This window comes from Sminthopsis crassicaudata, chromosome 1 (assembly GCF_048593235.1).
Source record: "Sminthopsis crassicaudata isolate SCR6 chromosome 1, ASM4859323v1, whole genome shotgun sequence".
Classification (NCBI taxonomy): domain Eukaryota; kingdom Metazoa; phylum Chordata; class Mammalia; order Dasyuromorphia; family Dasyuridae; genus Sminthopsis; species Sminthopsis crassicaudata.
In genome coordinates, this window is record NC_133617.1 from 542,011,876 (window position 1) to 542,031,673 (window position 19,798).

At 38.8% G+C, this 19,798-nt stretch overlaps 1 pseudogene; it reads right to left on the minus strand.

Moving 5' to 3' along the window:
• Nucleotides 1-9,508: 9,508 nt before the first annotated feature.
• On the minus strand, nucleotides 9,509-11,437 carry LOC141550855 (uncharacterized protein C1orf50 pseudogene; annotated as a pseudogene).
• Between the last annotated feature and the right edge of the window lie 8,361 nt (nucleotides 11,438-19,798).

Genomic DNA, 19,798 nt, shown 5'->3' on the forward strand with positions numbered 1-19,798 from the left:
ATGCTTTCAGAAAAGCCTGGGAAGATTTACATGCATTGATGCAGAGTGAAATGAGCAAAACTGAGAGAACATTATACATAATAACAATAATATTATATAATGATTAAGTGTGAATGAAAATGGAATTATCTTTGAATTCTGTCTCTGCTATGAGATTTTAGGCAAGTTATTTAATTTTTCATCACTACAAATTCCTTATCTATAAAATAAAGGAGTCTGACTAGTTCTCAGTACTCTTCCAATGCCAAAGATGTAAGCAATGTCTTTCAGGCTGGTTATAGCCACCACAGTGTCTTCCTTGTTTCTTCTGTGATCACTTGCTAACATTCAATAATTTATTTAATAGGTACCTACTGTATAATACTCTACTAATCACTGCGAACAGAGAGAAAAAAAAGGAAATAGTTCTACCCTCAAGAAGATTGCATTTTACTAGGATGATAATGCAGCATGGTTTGGTAGAAAGATCACTAGATTAGGGTCAGGAGAACTGAGTCTGCTACTTATTAGCTGTTTTACCTTAAGCAAATCACTTAATCAGTTTCCTTAAATTTATAGGAGTTAGGGTATAAAAAATGGGAATGACAATCTCAGAAAGAAACCTATGAGAACAAGATATAGTATTTTTTTAAGTTGGTGTTTGGACTTGTAACTTCACTGGTGCAGGGAATTCCCAGTAAGAAAACTCCATCTAGCAATGAAAATTGGAAGCTATTCTGCAATTCATATTCTCAGAAAGTAAATGGAAGTAACTGAGAAATTAAAGGACTTATTTACAGTGATATGTCCAGTACATATTGAAGGCAGTATTGAAACCAGGATCTCCTGAATCCAAGGCCAGTTCAACTATTTCATGTTTGGTTTTGAGACATTTTAAAGAATTGCCAATTCTCAAATAAAATTCCATCCAGATCAAACAATAAATATTAAAAGAGACCAAAATTACATTAGGTGAGTTTGAGTTTTACATGCCAGCACCTAGTGGAAGTTATTGTGGGTAATTGTCTCCCGTTGACTCCCTCCCACAACCACCTTTCTACTAAAGCTCATAATCTTTCAATAATTTTCTTTTGTAGATGAAAGAAAACACACTAAGGACAGAACTTGTAATGTGTCAAGTTACAAGAGAATCGTGAATAAAGAGTATTATCTTTGGCAGAGATGTGATAATGTTTGTAAGGCCAGATGACAAATAGAAAAATGCTAGTAATAATGAATACACGACTGCCATAATAAAGGAAGGATATGGTATCTGGTAAATGTTTAACAATGAATTCTCTGAGAAGAAAATAGTAGGCATATCATGCTTTCAAGTTTAATCTGAATTATTGACATTTTCTCAATCACTTTTATAAATGTATATGATCAACAAAGTAATAAATCAAACCCTAATTTGTAACCTTTGCCAGTTTCTGAGAAATCAGTGCTCACACTGAAAATTTTAAAGCCAGTTAGAATTAATGGCAGCACACTCCTAAGTGGTAGGAGCATCTGTGTGCATTGCATTTTAGAGAAGATAAAAAATGAAGGTCATCTCACTCTCTTGGCAGATTTTGGAGGGCATTTGTAGCACCTTTTAGGAGCCTTGCTGATCTAAGATCTAGCCATATATTCTCTCTCTCTCTCTGCCTTACTCTTTAGGTAACTTGCAAGATGCCCCTTATCCCATCTTCCCCCTAATGGACCACACAACAGGATTTCCAAAGGATTATCTTCATGATTCTCTTATCAGAAATATTTTCCCAACAATTGTTACTTCTTTGTTCCTGCTTTCTGTGTAAATTTCCTTTTTGTATGTCTAGACTTTAAGATGGAGCAAATGTTAATAAAGCATATTAACATTCTCCTTGTTACACTCTTCTCTCTAGGTTTTTGGGATGCCATGCTCCCTTGGTTCTCATACCTCCTTGATCCTTTTCTATTTCCTTTACTAGATCTTCCAGATCACAGCCTTTAACCATAGATGTCCCTGAGGATCCTATCCTGGGCTCACTTCTCTCCTTGCTCTAGACCACTTGCGATTGCATCATCTCCAATGACTTTAATTATCAACTCTTTGCTGATGATTTTCAGATCTACCTATCTTGCTCCAATCTCTCTGCTGACTTCTATTCTCACATTTCCAACTGCTTTTTTTCTTCTCCATTAATGTGAAAGGTAACAAGTCCTTTAGGCTTGAAATGTAGGAATCATTTTTTATACCAATCTCTCACACGTACCCATATCCAATCTGTTGCCAAAACTTTGTTTTATCTTTGCAATACCTATTGAATATGTCCCCTTCTCTCCTCTAATAGACTATTCTAGTAGCTCCTCATCACATCCATGTCTAGATTACTGCAATAGCTTGCTGATGGGTCTGCCTGCCTCTAAGTTCTCCCCACTCCAATTCATCCTCCATTCAAAGGAGGATTTTCCTAAAATGCTGATCCAATCATCATTATCATCACACACACACACACACACACACTACTTAATAAATTTTAGTGGCTTCCTATTGCTTAAAGAAGCAAATTCAAATGTTCTATTAGGCATTCAAAGTTTTTCATTACCTAGCTCCCTCTTTTTCTTCCAGTCTTCTTACACTTAACTTCCCCAATATGTACCCTTTAGTTTAGTGTTACCTTTCTCCTGGCTGTTCCATGAAAAAGACACTCTTATCTCTCAGCTCTGGAAATTTTCTCTGATAGTCCTCCATTCCTGGAATACTCTCCCTCTTCCATTTGGACACTGATCTTTCTGACTTCCTTTAAGTTCCAACAAAATCTACCTTGTACAATCTTTCCCAATCTTTTTAAATTCTAGTGTCTTCTTGTTATTATTTCCTATTTTTTTCTGAATATTAGCTTGCTTTGTAAATATTTGTGTTACCTCTCCCATTGTATTTTAAATTTCTTGAAGATAGGAACTATCTTTTCATTTCACTTAATTGAGGTGCAAGATTAATGTTGAGCCACAACATATTGTTTTTTTAGATCATTTATAAATCTAAAAACCATTTTTAGTTCACAGACTGAACAGAAAACAGGTAGTGAAAAACCAGCCAGTCTCTAGTCATGAAGGGACCCTGAAACTCTAAAACTCCTTGAAGGACAAATTCTCCTTGAACCCTGCTACTATAAAGGCCTTGTCCAAGGACATACAGTTTCATTCTGTAATCTAGGTAGGACTAGTTGAGTACAGAGCTGGAGATACAAATCCTATTGAATTGGAGAAACACCCTATTCAAATGAAGATTTTCTATTCAATTCAGCTCAAGCTGTACCCAGCCCTATCAAGAGCAACCCCCAGCTTTTAGTCAAAAGCTTCTATTATAAGAGCCAATCTTAAATCCTCTCCTTGCAGAGGAGCTAAAATGCCAAGGAAACTCTTTCTTCCTGGCATAGCAAACTCTGTCTGCTGGGCTACCCCCCCCCTTTATCTCCCTCACCTATTTCCCTAATGAGACTTTATGCCTCTCTGTCGGGATTTCTCTAAACTTTACCTCCCTGCTGGGACTTTGCCACTAAAGAATTCAGCCTTTCTATTCATGCATAGCAAAGGCTGACTTCCTAATGCCTATAATAAACCTCTTTAACTAATCGAGGTTTTTGGATTTGTAAATTCCTTCAGGAAGAATCTGTGCCTCCAGAAGGGGGGGTTCCCAAAACTCCCTACCCATGTGCAGAATCCCAAAGGGGTGCAGAGGAGCCAAACCTCTCCATTTGGTTCCCTGAACCCCGAACCTACCACTAGATTTCATCTTTTAACTCCCTGACCACCAGGAACTCTAATCTCATTACTTGGTTCCCTGACAATCCTAAATCTAGACATCATATTTTGGTTCCCTGACTAGGAATCCCAAAACCTAAACCTCACCAGTCATGCTACTTACTTTTATAAAAAACAAAACAAAACACTGTCACCCAGAGAGAGGAAGGGAGCTTCTCAAGTAGATGGGTTCAGTTTACTGAAATTGAGACTGAGCTGAAGTGGGGTTAAATGGAGCCTAAATCTCCTAGAGTCACAGTCTGATAGAACCCAAAGGAATCTTAGAGGCTGACTAATTTTTTTCAACTCTATTTTAGAAGAAGTAATAAACTATATCAAAGTCTGTAGCAAAGCAAGGACTAGAATTCAACATTCTTGATTCCTTATCCAGGGTTCTTTCAGTCAGGTTATAGCAAGTAGAGGGATATGTGTGTGCTGGAGGTTGGGTGCAGGGGATGGGGGGGGTGGAGGGGTATATGTGTGAGAGATGGCCAACAGTTCTGCTAGGTCCTCATCTTCATCCCAGTCATTGTCTCCCTTATGCAACTCCATCCTACAAACCAAACTACCAGAAACCTTGATTAGGAGAAGCTAAGCCCTTTCTTGGGAGAAGATGTCATCTTGAAGTGGGAGGGAAACTGTTCCCTTTACTGAAGCTGTGTTCCCTTTAAGATTATCACTAAACTGTATTGTATCCCCTTTTTTGATCTCAGAGATTAGGATCTCCCAGGCTCTAAGAAGTTTAGAGAAGGCCCATTTTCCCAGGATAAGAGAAACAATACTATTCAAGGGCAAATCAACTCCCATAGATCTTTTTGAAATTCTAAATTCTCATTCAATTGAGAAATCCTGGTCTGATCAGCTCCGGCTGTCCCAGCCCCCCACCAAGATGCTTCCTTTGGCTCAGCTCCTTGCAGATGGCCCAAGCAATTTGCTAGGACCCTGGCCGCTTCTCAGCCCAAATTCCATTTCCCAATAAAACTCTGCTACTATAGAAGTCAGTCTCTTAGCAAACTGATTTCTATCCAACAATAAACTTTCATTTTGCAATTAATAATTCCGGAATTTCACTTTAAACCTGCAGCGGATTAAAAGGGGATTTTAATAATTCTCTTATTGCCACTAACCTCATCACCACCAGAAATTGAGGGGATTCAAACCTTATCAACCTCACCTCCAGAGATATTTTCTGCTTGGCTTTGCATTCTCTCCATCTTCTATTTCTTGCTCTGAAAATCAACCCAGAACTCCAGCTATGCAGAGATGTCATAATCTGTATATATATATTATTTATGTACCCATTTATGCACATGTCATGATGAGCTTCTTTAAGGCAAGGATTTTTTTTTGTCTGTCTTTGCATTCTTACTGCTTAGGGTGGTCTGTTTGGCAATTAGTAAGTGCTTAATAAATAGGGACAGAGGGATTAAACAAATTAGCCTTTTCTTTGACTATTGAAAGGGTTTGTCAGTTGGTTGCCCTATTGTTCTATTCATCTCAGTGATTTTCTAGACTATTTCTCTTCCCTGGGTGGCATTCCCCTGTGTGTGATATCTCCCCAATATAGGGTAGAATACACTAGATCTGGTCAGATTTGAGTTTAGAGTGAAATAAAATATTCAGGAAAGAAAGGGGGATAGCAATTGTAGAGTGGGATAGATTTGCATGAGAAAAAAGATATTCAGCAAAAATATATTCTGAATTATCTGAATATGGCTTTCTTGTGTTAATGTTGATCATGTTCCTGGTTTTTGATCAGAAACCTGAAGAAGGAGCTGCTTCCCCTCTACTCTTGATTGATTCTGGAGTCATGTAACCCAGGAAAGTATACCAATGCTATTTAAAGAAAAACTGTCCTAACAAATATGGATCAAGTTCTAATATTGCTAAAAACTAGCCTGACTAGCATGAGGGAGCTAAATGGCATAATGCACATAGTGGATTTGGAGTTAGGAATATCTGGGCCTCAGACACTTAGCTATATGATCCTAGACAAGTCACTAAATGCCTCAGTTTCTTCAAATGTAAACTGGGAATAATCCCATTCGAGATTGTTTTAAGGATAAAATATTTGTAAAGCTCTTAGCACATCAACTGGCTCAAAATAGAAAGGAAAATGAAATTTATATTAGCTGAGGATTTAGTCCCTTCCTTCCTGTAGTGCCTCTCAGCTCCCACTCCATTCTTATTTCCTTGAGAGCAACTGTGCTGAGATTACATAAAACTAAGTTTAAGAAATTACTTTCTTAATCTTTAATCAAAGTAGGCCCAACCATAACAATTACAGAGTGCCTTCTCTTATTCATAGGATGGTCAACTGCACTTTCTTTTCTTTTTTTTTTTTTTTTTTTTTTTTTGAGGCAATTGTGACTTGCCCAGGTTACACAGCTATTAAATATCTGAGACCATATCTAATACTAAGGCTCTATCCATTGTATCACCTAGCTGTCCCTACAATGCACTTCCTTCCCCCCATCAAGAAATCTATTTTAATTAGCTTTTTATAGAAGTAGTTCATCTCTGACTCATCATTCCTAAATTTACTTAGCTCAATTTTTTTAAAAATCTCCTCCCTTTCATCAATAATATGAATACATCTGACTGTAAATTTATTTTAGCAGATTTGATTCTAGACTTAGAATCAAAAGTAGCCATAGCACTCTTGCCACTGGTATGTTTAAATGGAATTCCAAGCTAGACCCATCCAACTTTACCTGTAGGAACTGAGGAATGAGAATATCCCCTCTTCTACCATGTTTCTTTACCATGTTCTCTGCCCATGTGTACCTTCATTAAAATTTTAAAAAATTTTATTACAATTAAAAAATTAGGTAATACATTACATACTTTTTTTTTTTAAAACATATTTCCATATAAGTTGTGTTGGGAGAGAAAAATAAGGAAAAAAACCCTAAGGGAAAATGAAAAAAAAGGTGAAAATAGTGTGCCTTGATTCACATTCATTTTCCATAGATCTCTCTCTGGATATGGATAGCATTTTCCATTCAAAATTAGGATTGCCATGGATCACTGAATTGCTGAGAAGAACCAAGTCTATCATAGTTAGTCATTATACTATCTTCTTCTTGCTGCTGTGAACCTTCATTTTACCAAAATCCCAGATGAATTTGTTAAGCTTTACTCCTATTTGGGTATGAGTATTCCCAAGGAGTTGTGGCAGCTGTGGTCAAATACTACCTAGTCTCTTTACAGCAAACCACATCACACATTGAAGCAGATTGTGGTCCCTTTAAGAAATTATTTCCTATTGATCTGTGATCCCTTTCAGATTCTCCTGGCTGAGACATATCCTCCCCAGACAAGTTGTCTTTCCAGGATGCCAGAGCCTTTGATTCAATTACAAATCCTGGTAAAAAAAAAAAAAAAAAGCATCCCTTTGAATTCCAATAGGAGATCGGGTTGTCCCAGCCCTCACTGGTTCTGATCTGCTCAGGTTTCCCAACCCCCATACCAAGTCCACCAATATAATGAGCTTCCATTAACTAAAGTCTCTGCAGATGGACCTTGGAAGCTCCCTTGCTGCCAGGACCTTTTGTCCACTGAGAACTGCATTCTCAGTGCAAAACTCCATTTTCCAACAGATCTGCCACTATAGAAGTCAGTCTCTTGGTAAACTGATTTCTATCTAACAATAAACTTTCATTTTGCAACTAATATTTCGGTAATGAGTGAATTCTTTCACTCAAAATCTGCAGCTGATTTAAAAGGGATTCTTAACAACTCTCTTATAGCCACTAACCTCTAGACCACCAGGAATCTAGACCACTCAAACAGCAACAACAGGATGCTATTGAAGTTTATCTGTGTTATGCTCACTGTAAGGCATTTGACAATAATTGAATGAACATGGAGACTTTTAGCTAGGGATAAGCCCAGGAGAATTTGCAAAACAATTTTTTTTTTCCTGGATGAAACAATTATTTAGGTAATTCAGTTAGTGGGATAATTCACAGAAGAAAAAATATCCTACCTTACTGTTGAGTTATCAGGTATGTGTGGTGCCATCTATGAAAGAACTCAGGCTCAGACAGTTTCCAACTCAAACTAAGACATTTTAATGAGATTTATACTTTCAATCAGTGGGCCAACCTCTCTGAAGAAGTCAGAAGGCCAGTAAAGCATACAAAGATTTTTATAAGGTAAATATTGATGATTATATCTCAAAATATGCAAATTTTGAGATTATACAGTACTTGACTAACATGGGGAGGTTCTAAAGCCCTGATGGAATTGCACATGTGGATATCCAGACTGCATATAGAAAAGCCCACTTGCTTGGGAGTAAGGGAGTAGTATTAATTTATGGTAGGGGTTTTCAAATTACAGCCCTCACGGGCTGAGGACGTTTATGCAGCCCTCCCCCCCCCCAGTTATGCCAAATGGGCTGAGGGGCAGAGAAAAGAGTGTGATTTTTGTTTTTATTATAGTCCGGCCCTCTAACAGTCTGAGGGAACAGTGAACTGGTCTCCTATTTAAAAAGTTTGATGACCACTGATTATAATGCTATTATAATTAGCGTAAGTTCACCCAAGGACAGCAAAGGGGGAACTGCCCAGGCACCATGCCTGGGGAAAGATTTATTGAAGTTTGCAGCCCAGTATTCTATTCTGCATCCTCTTGGTGCTTTCTTATTGACTAATTTCTGTGCTATGTTTTGAGGTAACCATCAAGTAGTAACCCACCCCATGATGTGATTACAGAGTATGATTGTTTGCTCATTGTTCTATTATTTCTGTGTGGTCCTGGGCCAAGGGCAGAGTTTGAACAGGGGTAGACTGGAAACATCACTACTAGGTTTCTGTATACGTCACAAATTTGTCTGAATTACTCATATGATAGCTCTTCTAATTCAGTACAAACGTACTGAATTAGAAGTCAAAGGACCTGAGTTAGAACAGTGGGTTTGTAACTTATGTGATATCAGACTAGTCATCTAATAACTACTAGCCTTAGTTTTTTATATAGTAAGAAGCCTATATGATCTCTTAGATCCCTCCAAGCTTTCAATCTGATGAGCTCAAGACACACAAGGCTGGGAGATTAAATATTCTGAGTTCTATGAAAAAACAAATTTTGTGCAAACAGAGCTTCAAAGTCTTCATTCCCATAGTATTGTTTCACATCTCCCTTTCATACTATTTGGAAATAGCCATTTAAATGGACTCTTGTTACCGATCCTGGTTTAGCCCTGGACCTTTGCCCCAAACCTGGCTAAAATGAATTCATCTTCATTCATGAAGCGGAATGGCTTCATGAGGGAAGTGGTTTCAAGTACTGCCTCAGTGGAACCCTGGGCAAGTCAGGAACATCTCAGTCTCTTCCCTTGTTTGCATAAGAAGGGGGATGTATTCAATGATTTTGGAAGGTTCCTTCCAGCTCTAAATCTAGGATTCTAAAACTCTGATTAGGAGCTGAGGGCAAGGAATTAAAGAGACCCCCACTACTCTTCTCTCTTGCATTTATATCAGTTCTCCAGCCAAAAGAGAGAAAGGCTGGAGGAGCTAGGGAAAATGCAGAGTAGACAGCCCTTTTTAGGAAAATCAGAATCACTTTTTTGGTCAGCCACATTATTATTCCTGAGACCTTGATGATTCTGAGCCTCTGGAACAGGGTAGAATCACTTATAGAAATAGAAGAGACACGTCCTTTGCTCACCCCTAGTCCCATTCCTAAACTTCCTGAGTTAAAAAGGGGTCGCAGTACAGATTCCTCTATATATAAACAGCAGTCTACAACCTTTTTAAAGAAGTGACATTTCTTCTCTGTACTATGAAGCCCCTATAAAGTTCAGCTACAGTGATGGATTCTGTCTATTTGGGTGAATTGGGATTGTGTAACCATGGTTACTGGTCCATGTTTGTTTAGCTGGGGATTCTCTGAAGCAGGGAGTGCGCAGCCCAAAATGGAGGTGATAAATATACTTCAATTCACACAGGGGGGTCTCCATCCAAGGAACTCCTCTGTGTACATCACATCTCACTTCTCAGAACTCCTGTACAGTAGGGGCTAGGGAAGCTAAGGAGACCCGAACGGCCAGGCCCGCATCCTATGGGCACTGTCCGCGGTCACTAGGTGAGGCCCTCGAAGTTGGGCTCCGTACACTGGGGCAGGGCCATCTGCTGGCTCAGAAACTTGTCCATGATGCCGATTTCAGCCTCTTGTTTCTCAATGCTGTCAAACGGAGTCCAGGAGAGGTCGTGCTGAAGCTTGTAGGCCCCGAGAAAATCATGCGGGCAGCTCGCGCCCCATTCCTTCGGAGAAATAATGGAAAAGTACTTCTGCCCGTTCTCCCGTTTGTAGAGGTAGTAGATATTCCCGGGTTTTTTCACCATGTTGCAAGCGGCGTGGTGCAGTTCGGCATCTCTCTGGGCCTCTTCCAATACCTTGCTGGCCTGTGACTGCAGGTGACTGATTTGCTGAGCGATGACGATCAGCTTATTGGTAGCATTTGCTTCGATGAATTCGTCGGCCTTCTGCACCTGCTGGGCCAGTTCCACGAGGTCTCGGGAGTGCCCCCCGCAGCGGGAGTGGTAGGGAGTCAACTGGCTCGAGATGGTGTCGTCGTCTTCCGCGGGGAAGGCCACCTGGGCCGTGACCCCGATCTCGGCGAGGCCGACCTCGCCGGCCTCTTCGCCCTCGGCTGGGACCTCGGTGGGAACCTCGATGGCCACCCCGACCTCGGCGGGAACCTCAGCGGGAACCTCAGCGGGAACTTCGACAGCGCCATCGACCTTGGAGGGGACCTCGATGGCTACACTGACCTCGGCGGGGATATCGAGGGCGAAATTGACCCTGTGGGGGACTTTGGTGGCTACCGCGACCTCGGCGGGAACCTTGGCGACGACATTGACCTCGGAGGCGACCCCGACCTCGGTGGGAACCTTGGAGGCGGCGTCGACCTCGGCCGCTCCGTCAACCCTGGCGGAGGCGTTGCAGGCAACCCCGGCCTGGCCGGGAATCTCTATGGAGACATTTATCTGAGGCAAGGTCCCCCCGCCCGCCTCGGCCTCTACTCCGTCTTCTTCGGACTGGGGAGCCACCATGTTCTCTGCTCAGCTCTAGAGAAGCGTTCCAAGTGCACTATTGGTCCGCGCCGCTCCTGGGATTACGGGACTTTTTGGATCAGTCCCTTCTCTTCAGATCTGTTCCCCTTTCCTAGGACTTCTCTTTCCTTCTCTCTAGGAAGAAGCTTTGAGGTAGGCTGCTGCTGCTCTGAGGCCATTCTGCGCCTGTTCTCGGGACCAAACGGAAATCTGATGGGCCACTGCTTCCGGGGCCAGAGGTCATGGCCGGCTAGAACCTGAGCCCCGGGGGGGTGGAGTGGGCCATAGCCTCTAGGTTCCTCTTCTTTCTCCCCTTCTTCATTAGGGGCGGAGTCTAAGCTTCTCCAGAACTCTTATTATCCTATCATTGGGCCTGTCTCTCTTCAGCCCCTTCTTCCTGAGAGCAGTGCAAGCGCTGTCTCTCTACCTTGCCCTGGGGCAAATTTCCCACACTAGGTCTGAGCCCCGCAGGGACCCCCCTCGTTGGTTTTGGCCTAAGGGCTTTTGCTCCTTGTCCTGATGTACCGGTTGCTTATGTAATAATGACAGTAGCTAGCGTTTGCACAGTGTTTACTATGTGCTAGGCACGAGGCCAGACACCACAGTTATGTGATCGATGCTTAGGGATATCCAAGCGCCTCCTCCACCTTTTTGAACAGAAAATGAAGACGGGCCCTGTATCTGTCTCCTTCTGGACAAAATAACACATCTCCTCTCTCAGGCCTACTGCTGTCAACTACACGTTAGAATCAGCGGCAGCCACTCATTAATTTCCTCATTAATTTCAAATGAAATGAAGTGAAAGCCACAAAAGGACAGTAAAATCCCCCACTTTTGGCGATAGAGGCAGAAATCACCTTCCGTTCCCCGGTTTTTTCCTCGTCTCCAAAAGGGAGAGGCGGACAGAAATTGGTGGCATGGAGGTTAAGGAGGGAGTTACATTTTTCACCCCAATGGGAGATATGGCAGGGAGGTTAAGGAGGAGGCACTGAGGGTGTCTGTATTTGTCTCAACACATCCCCACCGTCCTGCAGCGACAGCCCGCAAGAATCTCGGTGCACATGGGCTTGTAGCAAATACCATTACCTAGCCCTACGCTGCTTTGTGGTCTTCAAGATATAAAATTTTCCTCCTTTTCTCTCCCAAGTCCCAAACTGATGGATTCCAGTCTGCTCAGTTACTTTCCAGTCTCATGTTTCCATAGCAACCCTAGCTAGCTAACTGGCATCCCGGGAGGTGAACAGTTCCATTAGACAAGTATTGCTGAAGGCAACACATTTAGGATCAAAAACTTAGAGATTTCATTTATTCATTAAGAATTTAATTGTGACCTTCAAATTTAGTCTTATTCAAGCCATATTTACAAGTCATTTCCTGCTACATTAGCTTTGAAAAAGATTTGAAAAATTTTAAAAACTGTCTTTGGAATATAGCTCAGCTATTTAGTCAATCTCAGACAAAACAACCTACTTTCTTTTTAAAATAATTAGAAATTTTAATTTGAACTTTAGAAAAAAAAAAAAAGCCAGTGTGATTGTTTACCATATGTAATTTACCATCAGAGACAGTATAGCAACAGTATCGTGGAAATAGCAACAGAATTGGAGTCTGAGGGCCTCTATTGGTGTCCTGTTTCTGGCATTTAATATCATGATAAGATCCTCTGGGCTACAGTTTCCTCATTTGTAGAATGGAGATAATCATACTTGGGTTACTGCCTTATGAATTGTTCTAACAATTTAAACTGCTATTAGTATTATGATTCTGAAGCTGCAAATAGGCTCCTAACAAGACTGGGGAATGCCGACCCCATCATACTTTATTCCGCGCATTGTGTCAGACTACATTTCTCTTCATTCTGACAGGTCTAAAGCAGCCAAACCAGAGAGAAAAGCCTTCTTGCAGCAAAAAGCACAATCTAATTTAGAAGAAGAAACAGTCTATTAGATCAAGCCAATTCACTAGAATACAAAGTCTCCTACTAGTTTTTCCTTGAATTTATTGGGTTTTTTTTTTGTTTTGTGTTTTGGGGGGGTATCCATGCTTTTAATTCACACAGTCTATTCCTTATGCCTGAAATGCATCATCTTCTTAAACCTACTTTTCAGAATTTGTTCCTTTTTTCAAGGCTTGGCTCTGTTATAACCATACAGGACAGGTTATAATCTCTTTATGAAGCTTTCCTTTCCTTAGGTACCAATGTTTTCTCTCTCGAAATTATTTTGTATTTACCATCTATGCACATGGCTTTTCTTCGTGAGCAAGAACTGCTGCTTTTTTGTCTTTTTATCCCCAACACAGTGCCTGGGAGACCGCAGATACTTAATGAACATTGTTAATGAATCTAGGTAAATGAAATGGAAGGTGGGAAGTTAAGCTCATAGTTGTGGTTCCAAAGGCAGGTGAAGTTGGTCTAGCAAAGGCTCTTCACTTTACCAATTAACATCAATTAACTAGTACATAAAGACATTACTGAGAAAGCAAGGTGGTTCAGTGGGTAGAAGGACAGGCCTGGAATCAGGAAAAGGAAGACTCTTGAGCCACAGACACTTATTAGCTTTATGACCCTGGGAAAGTCATTGAACCCTGTTTGGCTTCAGTTCCTCATCTGTAAAAATGAGCTGGAGAAAAAAATGGCAAACTCATTATCTTTGCAAAGAAAACTTCATATGGAATCATGAAGAGTTGGACACAACTCAAATGACTGAAGAACAAAAAGAAACCATACTAATAAGATACACCAAAAGCAGAAGCTACAAACCACTTCTCCCAATACTCAGAGTATACCTCCCTCTATCATCTTGGTCCCAGAGGAGAATGGGCTCAACATTAAAGAATTTGCTTTTATGAAGCATTTACCCTCACTGAATATACTTCTAAATGTATCACAGCTGATGAATGTCACTGTCACTCTCTCTTGCCTGGCATCGATTCATTGTCTTCTGGGTTGTTTGGATTGTCTCAATATTTTATTTCGTCTGGGGCTAGATGGTGGGAAAAATCTGGCAAAAATCATGGCCTCCAGCTTCTAGATTTCTGGCAACTTGATGATCTGACCTTTTGAACTCATGAGGTCATAGTGTAGTCCAATACTCTTTTACCTAAAGGAGGAAAGAACAAATAAAAAAGCTCAAAAGAACATGTGGCCCATATTCATGGGCCTACTGGACTAGGAAGCAAAAATAATTCAGCTGGTGTATCAGTTTCATCAGCTGTAAAATAGGGATAATTATCCCCACCTTTTCTGATTGTTGTGAGGATCAAATGTGGTAATTTATGTAAATAATTTTCAAACCTTAAAATGTTATATGAATGCTACCTAGTTATTTATGTCTATTTGCTATCTGTACTCTTCCTTGTGGGTAGGATTGCCCCAAGTGCCTTTCTTGTGTCAGTGTGACTGTGGGTTAGAACACACTGGGTCAGAGGCTGCAGTTTCTCAAGGGTAGATGTCTAAAGGAAAGGGAGAATAGCTTCAGTATGAAATATCAGGCAGGCAGTAATTACTGCAATTTAGAGACTTTTCTGCAGTGCTCCAATCTGAAGCCATTCATCTAATCACTACCTTTGTTCTCTTTTTACTGCTTATCAGCTAGAATCCCTGACCCATTTGGCTTTATGGTTATAGGCAGACATAAAGTAATTGAGGAAAAGGAACTCATGAGAATTCCATGAATACATCCTCTAACCAAATGCCACCTTTTTAAAGCACAATTAAAAACAGAAAAAACATCTTCGGATCCTCAGCTACTGAGACTGTCTCATTGCATGTTTTCTCTTATTTCTTCAGTATTTTAACTAGTAGCTAATGAATGAATGGTATGGTATACAAAGTGGAGTGCAAGAGATTTTTTATGTGGCTTCAAGAAGAAAATATTAAAACTTCTATTTTTATCCAGAAAATTCAACTTGTGGCTTTCTAGATAGTTCTCCCGCTATTTGGGCAATGTGGTCTTTTCTCCTTTTCCCCCTTCTATTTCTGCATCCTTGACTTTGCTTACTGTAATGGAATTTAATTGTTTAGGAAGTTGGGCTTGGTGATTTTTGTAACAGGGAATTTTGAAAGGCTAAAAAAATGCAGTGTTCTGTTCCTGGTGAGAACTGAAGATGTTTTGGCACAATGAATAGAGAATGCTGAGCCTGGAGTCAGGGTGGGTCGCAAAAATCCAATATACAGCATAAGGAAATTGAAACGAGTTAAGAGTACAGTTTTTAGGGAAACTGATGATCCCTAAGCAATTGGATCTCCTTGCTTATTAACCAAAGTCTTAGAAGGTCATTAATGAGGCATTACAATTCATGATTGGTCATTTTCAGAAGGGGGAGGAACTCTTGTGATTGGCTAAGGGAGATGATCACCAACCACTAGTATTTGTCAACACTTTTCAGCAGTTCTGAAACTATAGGCTGTAAGAACTTTTGTGATAAAGAAGCTGTGTTTTTTAAAGCATACTTCCCATAGAGAAGCAGGGAGTAAGATGGGACAGGTAGTGCTAATACACCAAATTGCTAGCACAAGTTATATACAAGATTTTATATGTATGTGTGTGTGTTTCCTTAACAGCCCTAACAAAGTACAACTTTATAAATCAAATATAAGTAATACTGTCATCAATATATGGTGAGTTAATTAATGATATTATTCTTACAATAATAACATAACAAAAACATTCTATTTAACTCACTAATACAATCAACTGATACCTATTAAATCCCAATGAACTGAATGAATACCAATAGGGGAGTGTCTATCCCAAGCATGTGAAGACTTCCCTTCGTGGATTGGGGAGATGAGAACAATTTGTTTCAATGATCCATGAAGGTAAATAAAGCATGGGCTGTGGAATGCTTAACGTTAGATTTGACATAAAAAATGCCAAGGTCACCTACTATATTCTAGGCCATAGCTAGTCAACTTGACTTTTGTTTACCTCTGGACTTGCATGACTCTGGAAGAGAGTGACTCAGCACAGCTCTGTCTCACTTAAATCCAGTTGATACATCAGTTAAGATATCACTGCCTTGATGTCATTGGTTCTCTTCAAAAACAAAAGACAAACAACAAACAGAAGAACTAAGATAATACTACAAGAGTGCCATCTACCCAAAAACTCAGGAAGTCCTGAGTGTTTTCCCCAAACTTATCTTCAATGTGCCTTTCTATATTATTATTATTAGGCATTATATTATTAGATATTTATTGGGTATATATATTATAAGGTATTATACTATAATCTGATGCTTCATTACTCAAATATTTCCAATAACCTAAATTTTGCCTTAACTACAAAGGGTCAGAGGTTAACTAGAGGTAGATATAAATTTAGTTAGTTTAACCTCTTTCTAAATGTTAGGAATTTTCCTAACAGAGGACTCAGAACAAATATGATTGAATTCATAATTTTTTATTTACAATATTCCCCTTAAAGATACAGAGGGGCTATTATATTTCTCCTGGGTTTAAAATGAGCTAGTTAATGTAATAGTGTTACACAAAAAATTAGAGTCCAGACTAAAGCATGTGGTGTCTGCCTATTCTAAAAGCTTTTTTTAAGTTTTTTGACCTTTCTATCAACTATTCTAAGAATATCCTCTTTTCCTTGATGACCAGAAAGTGATAATTTTTCTATAGTTTATTTAGGGTGAACCACTAATATAGTATGAGTTTTGAGTGTCTTACCATTCTGATAATATAAAGCCTGAAAGTATTATTGTAAAGTTATACTCATTTCTTCATGACCTCATTTTGTGTTTTCTTGGTGATGATACTGGAGAGGTTTGCTATTTCCTTTTCTAGCTCATTTTACAGATGACAAACAGGATTAAAATCATGACTTGCTGGTACAGTATCTGAGATTGGATCCAGACCTGAGCCACCTAGTTGCCTGAAAGTATATATTATCATTTCTGAACACAGTTGCTTAAGACCAAAAGAATATAAACCCTATTGTCTTTTCTTTCAGTTGTCATTTAGATGAAATTTAATTTTCTTTTTTACTAAGGCAGTTGGGATTGTGACTTGATCAGAGCCACATAGCTAGGAAGTGTTAAGTGTCTGAGACTAGATTTGAACTCAGGTCCTTCTGATTTCAGGGCTGGTCCTCTATCCATTGTACCACCTCACTGCCCCTAAATTTTCTTTACCTTCTTCCTTGAGATTGCAAGATTTTTATTATTTTTTTAAATTTTATTTTTTATTATAGCTTTTTATATATAAAACATATGCATGGGTAATTTTTCAACATTGACTCTTGCAAAAACTTCTGTTCCAACTTTTCCTCTTCTTCCCTACACCCTCTCCTCTAGATGGCAGGTAGTCCCATACATGTTAAATATGTTAAAGTATATGTTATATGTATAAATAAGTATACATATTTGTACAGTTATCTTGTTGCACAGGAAAGATCGGATTTAGAAAGAAGGTAAAAATAACCAGAGAAGAAAAAAACAAAAATGCAAGCAAATAGTAACAGAGTGGAAATACTATGTTGTGGTCCATACTCATTTTCCAGTGTTCTTTCTCTGGGTACAGTTAATTCTATTCATTACAGATAATTGGAACTGATTTGGATCCTTTCACTATTGAAGAGAGCCACGCTCATCAGAATCGATCATCATGTATAACATGTTGTTAAAGTATATAATGATCTGGTTCTGTTCATTTCTCTTAGCATCAGTTCATGTATGTCTCTCCAAGCCTTTCTGTATTCATCCTGCTGGTCATTTCTTATAGAACAATAATTTCCATAACATTCATATATCACAATTTATTCAGCTATTCTCCAATTGATGAGCATCCATTCAAGTTCCAGTTTCTAGCCACTACAAAAAGGGCTGCCACAAACATTTTGATTGCAAGATTTTTCATAATTTTTCCTTCCCTTATCAACAAAAACTTTAAGAGTCATTAGAGTAATTCACTTTTCACTTTTCCATCAAACAAATAGCCTCAGTGCCTATTGCAAGAACAATAGATTATTATGGGGGAGAAAGGCACAGAGAGCAATGAAAAATTTGGAAGAGTTTATATTTGTTAGATTATGGAAAATAAAGAGCTGAGATCAAATGAAAGTAATGAACCAAGAAGTTAGAAAAGAAGAAACTTCAGTAATTTAAGAGAACCCCCTTGAACAGAGTTAAAGAGAGATTACCTGGCTTTTCCTACTTTATTTTGTTGTAATATAAAATGGAATATCTTGAAATTCAAAGCTTTCTTTGGAAATATATAGAAATATTGATTAGAATTAAAATTACATGTAGTGAAGAGACATGAATTTGGGGGGGTTCAGGTTAAGCCTGTTTTGGGGTTTAAATTTTAAAAATGAATTTTATTTTCAGCAAAAATCCAACTTTCTCATACTATCCTTCATTTAAGTGTGAAAGAAAACAAAACTCCTATATACAAATTTATAGTCAAGCAAAACAAATTTCTGCATTGACCATGTCTAAAAGACAGTATATGGGTATATGTGTGGTGGGCAGGTGTGATTCTATATGCTCAGTGTCTCTCACCTCTCCATTAATAGGAGAAATGCCTTTCATTGGGAATCATGGTTTGACATTATTCTGATCAGAAATGCTAAGTTTTTCAGAGCTGTTTGTCTGCAATATTGTTATCTTTGTACAAAATGTCTTCCTGGTACTATTCATTTCATTATATATCAGTTCATACAAATCCCTCCAGATTTCTCTGAAATTAACCCCTTCCTTATTTCTTACAGTGCTGCAGCCCACCATCATATCCATTTACTACAAACCACCTAACTAATCCAAATTGATGGATACTGAAGTTGGATGGATACTGATATTGAAGTGCTATAAATTATTAATCTATTTCTTAATCTGCCCTCCAATTTCTCTTTATTTCTTCTCCCTATTCCCTTTTATTAGAGGTAAGTAGGTGTCCATTGGCTAGAGTGCTGGACCTAGAGTCAGGAAGATCTGATTTCAAATGCAGTCTGAGATGTTAGCTGTGACTTGGTAAATCACAATCTCAGTTTCAGTTTTCTCATCTGTAAAATGATCATTATGAGACCTACTTATTTGTTAAACATGTATCAAACATTATAGGACTATGTAAATGTAAGTTATTATTTCTCTGTTAAATGAATTATATTTCTGTACTCAACAGGGTGTATTCTTCCTTCGACTGGTTTAAATGAGTATATAGTTTAAGTGTCAGGCACTCCTCCTACCTTCTCATATGTTTAGGTTTCTATTTATAAATTTCGAATATGGGAAATAATTTCCTCTCACCTTCCTTTCCCTCTGTGGCATTATATTTCCCATTCCCTTTCCATTTGTAAGATAAATTTTAACAATCACTCCCATAGTTTTCATCTCATTAGACTCCCTATATGACTCTTGGTGATAAAGTTTAGAAAGGATACATGTATCATTTCCCCATATTAGAATGTAAGCAGTTTGTCCTTTTTTAGTTCTTTATTGTTGGTTATATATGTTTATCTTGTTTCTATTTCTCTTCATTCTTGTGTTTGAACTTCAGAGTTTCCACTCAGCTCTGGAATTTTCAACAGGAATGCTTGGAAATACTCTACTTAATTAAAAAAGCATTTCCCTTTCCCACTAGGATAATACTCAATTTTAGGAGGTATATTATTCTTGGATGTAAGTCTATATCCTTTGCCTTCTGGAATATCATATTCCAAGCTCCCCTCTTCCTTTATTCATAGTGGTGACTGTTAAATCATGTGTGTTTCTCCTTGTGGCTCCTCAGTACTTTAATTCTTTCTGACTGCTTGAAATATTTTCTTTGATTTGGAAGCTCGAGACTTGGAATGTGTTTGTTCCTGGGAGGTTGGTTAGTTTGTTTTGAATTTCTAGTAGGAGGTGACCAGTGGATTCTATTTGTTTTCTGGTTGTAAAAGAGATAGGTAGTATTAAGATGTCTTGAAATGTTATATAATATGGTTTTCAGGTAGTCCAATGATTCTTAATTTTTTTCTCTTTGAGCTGCTTTCCAT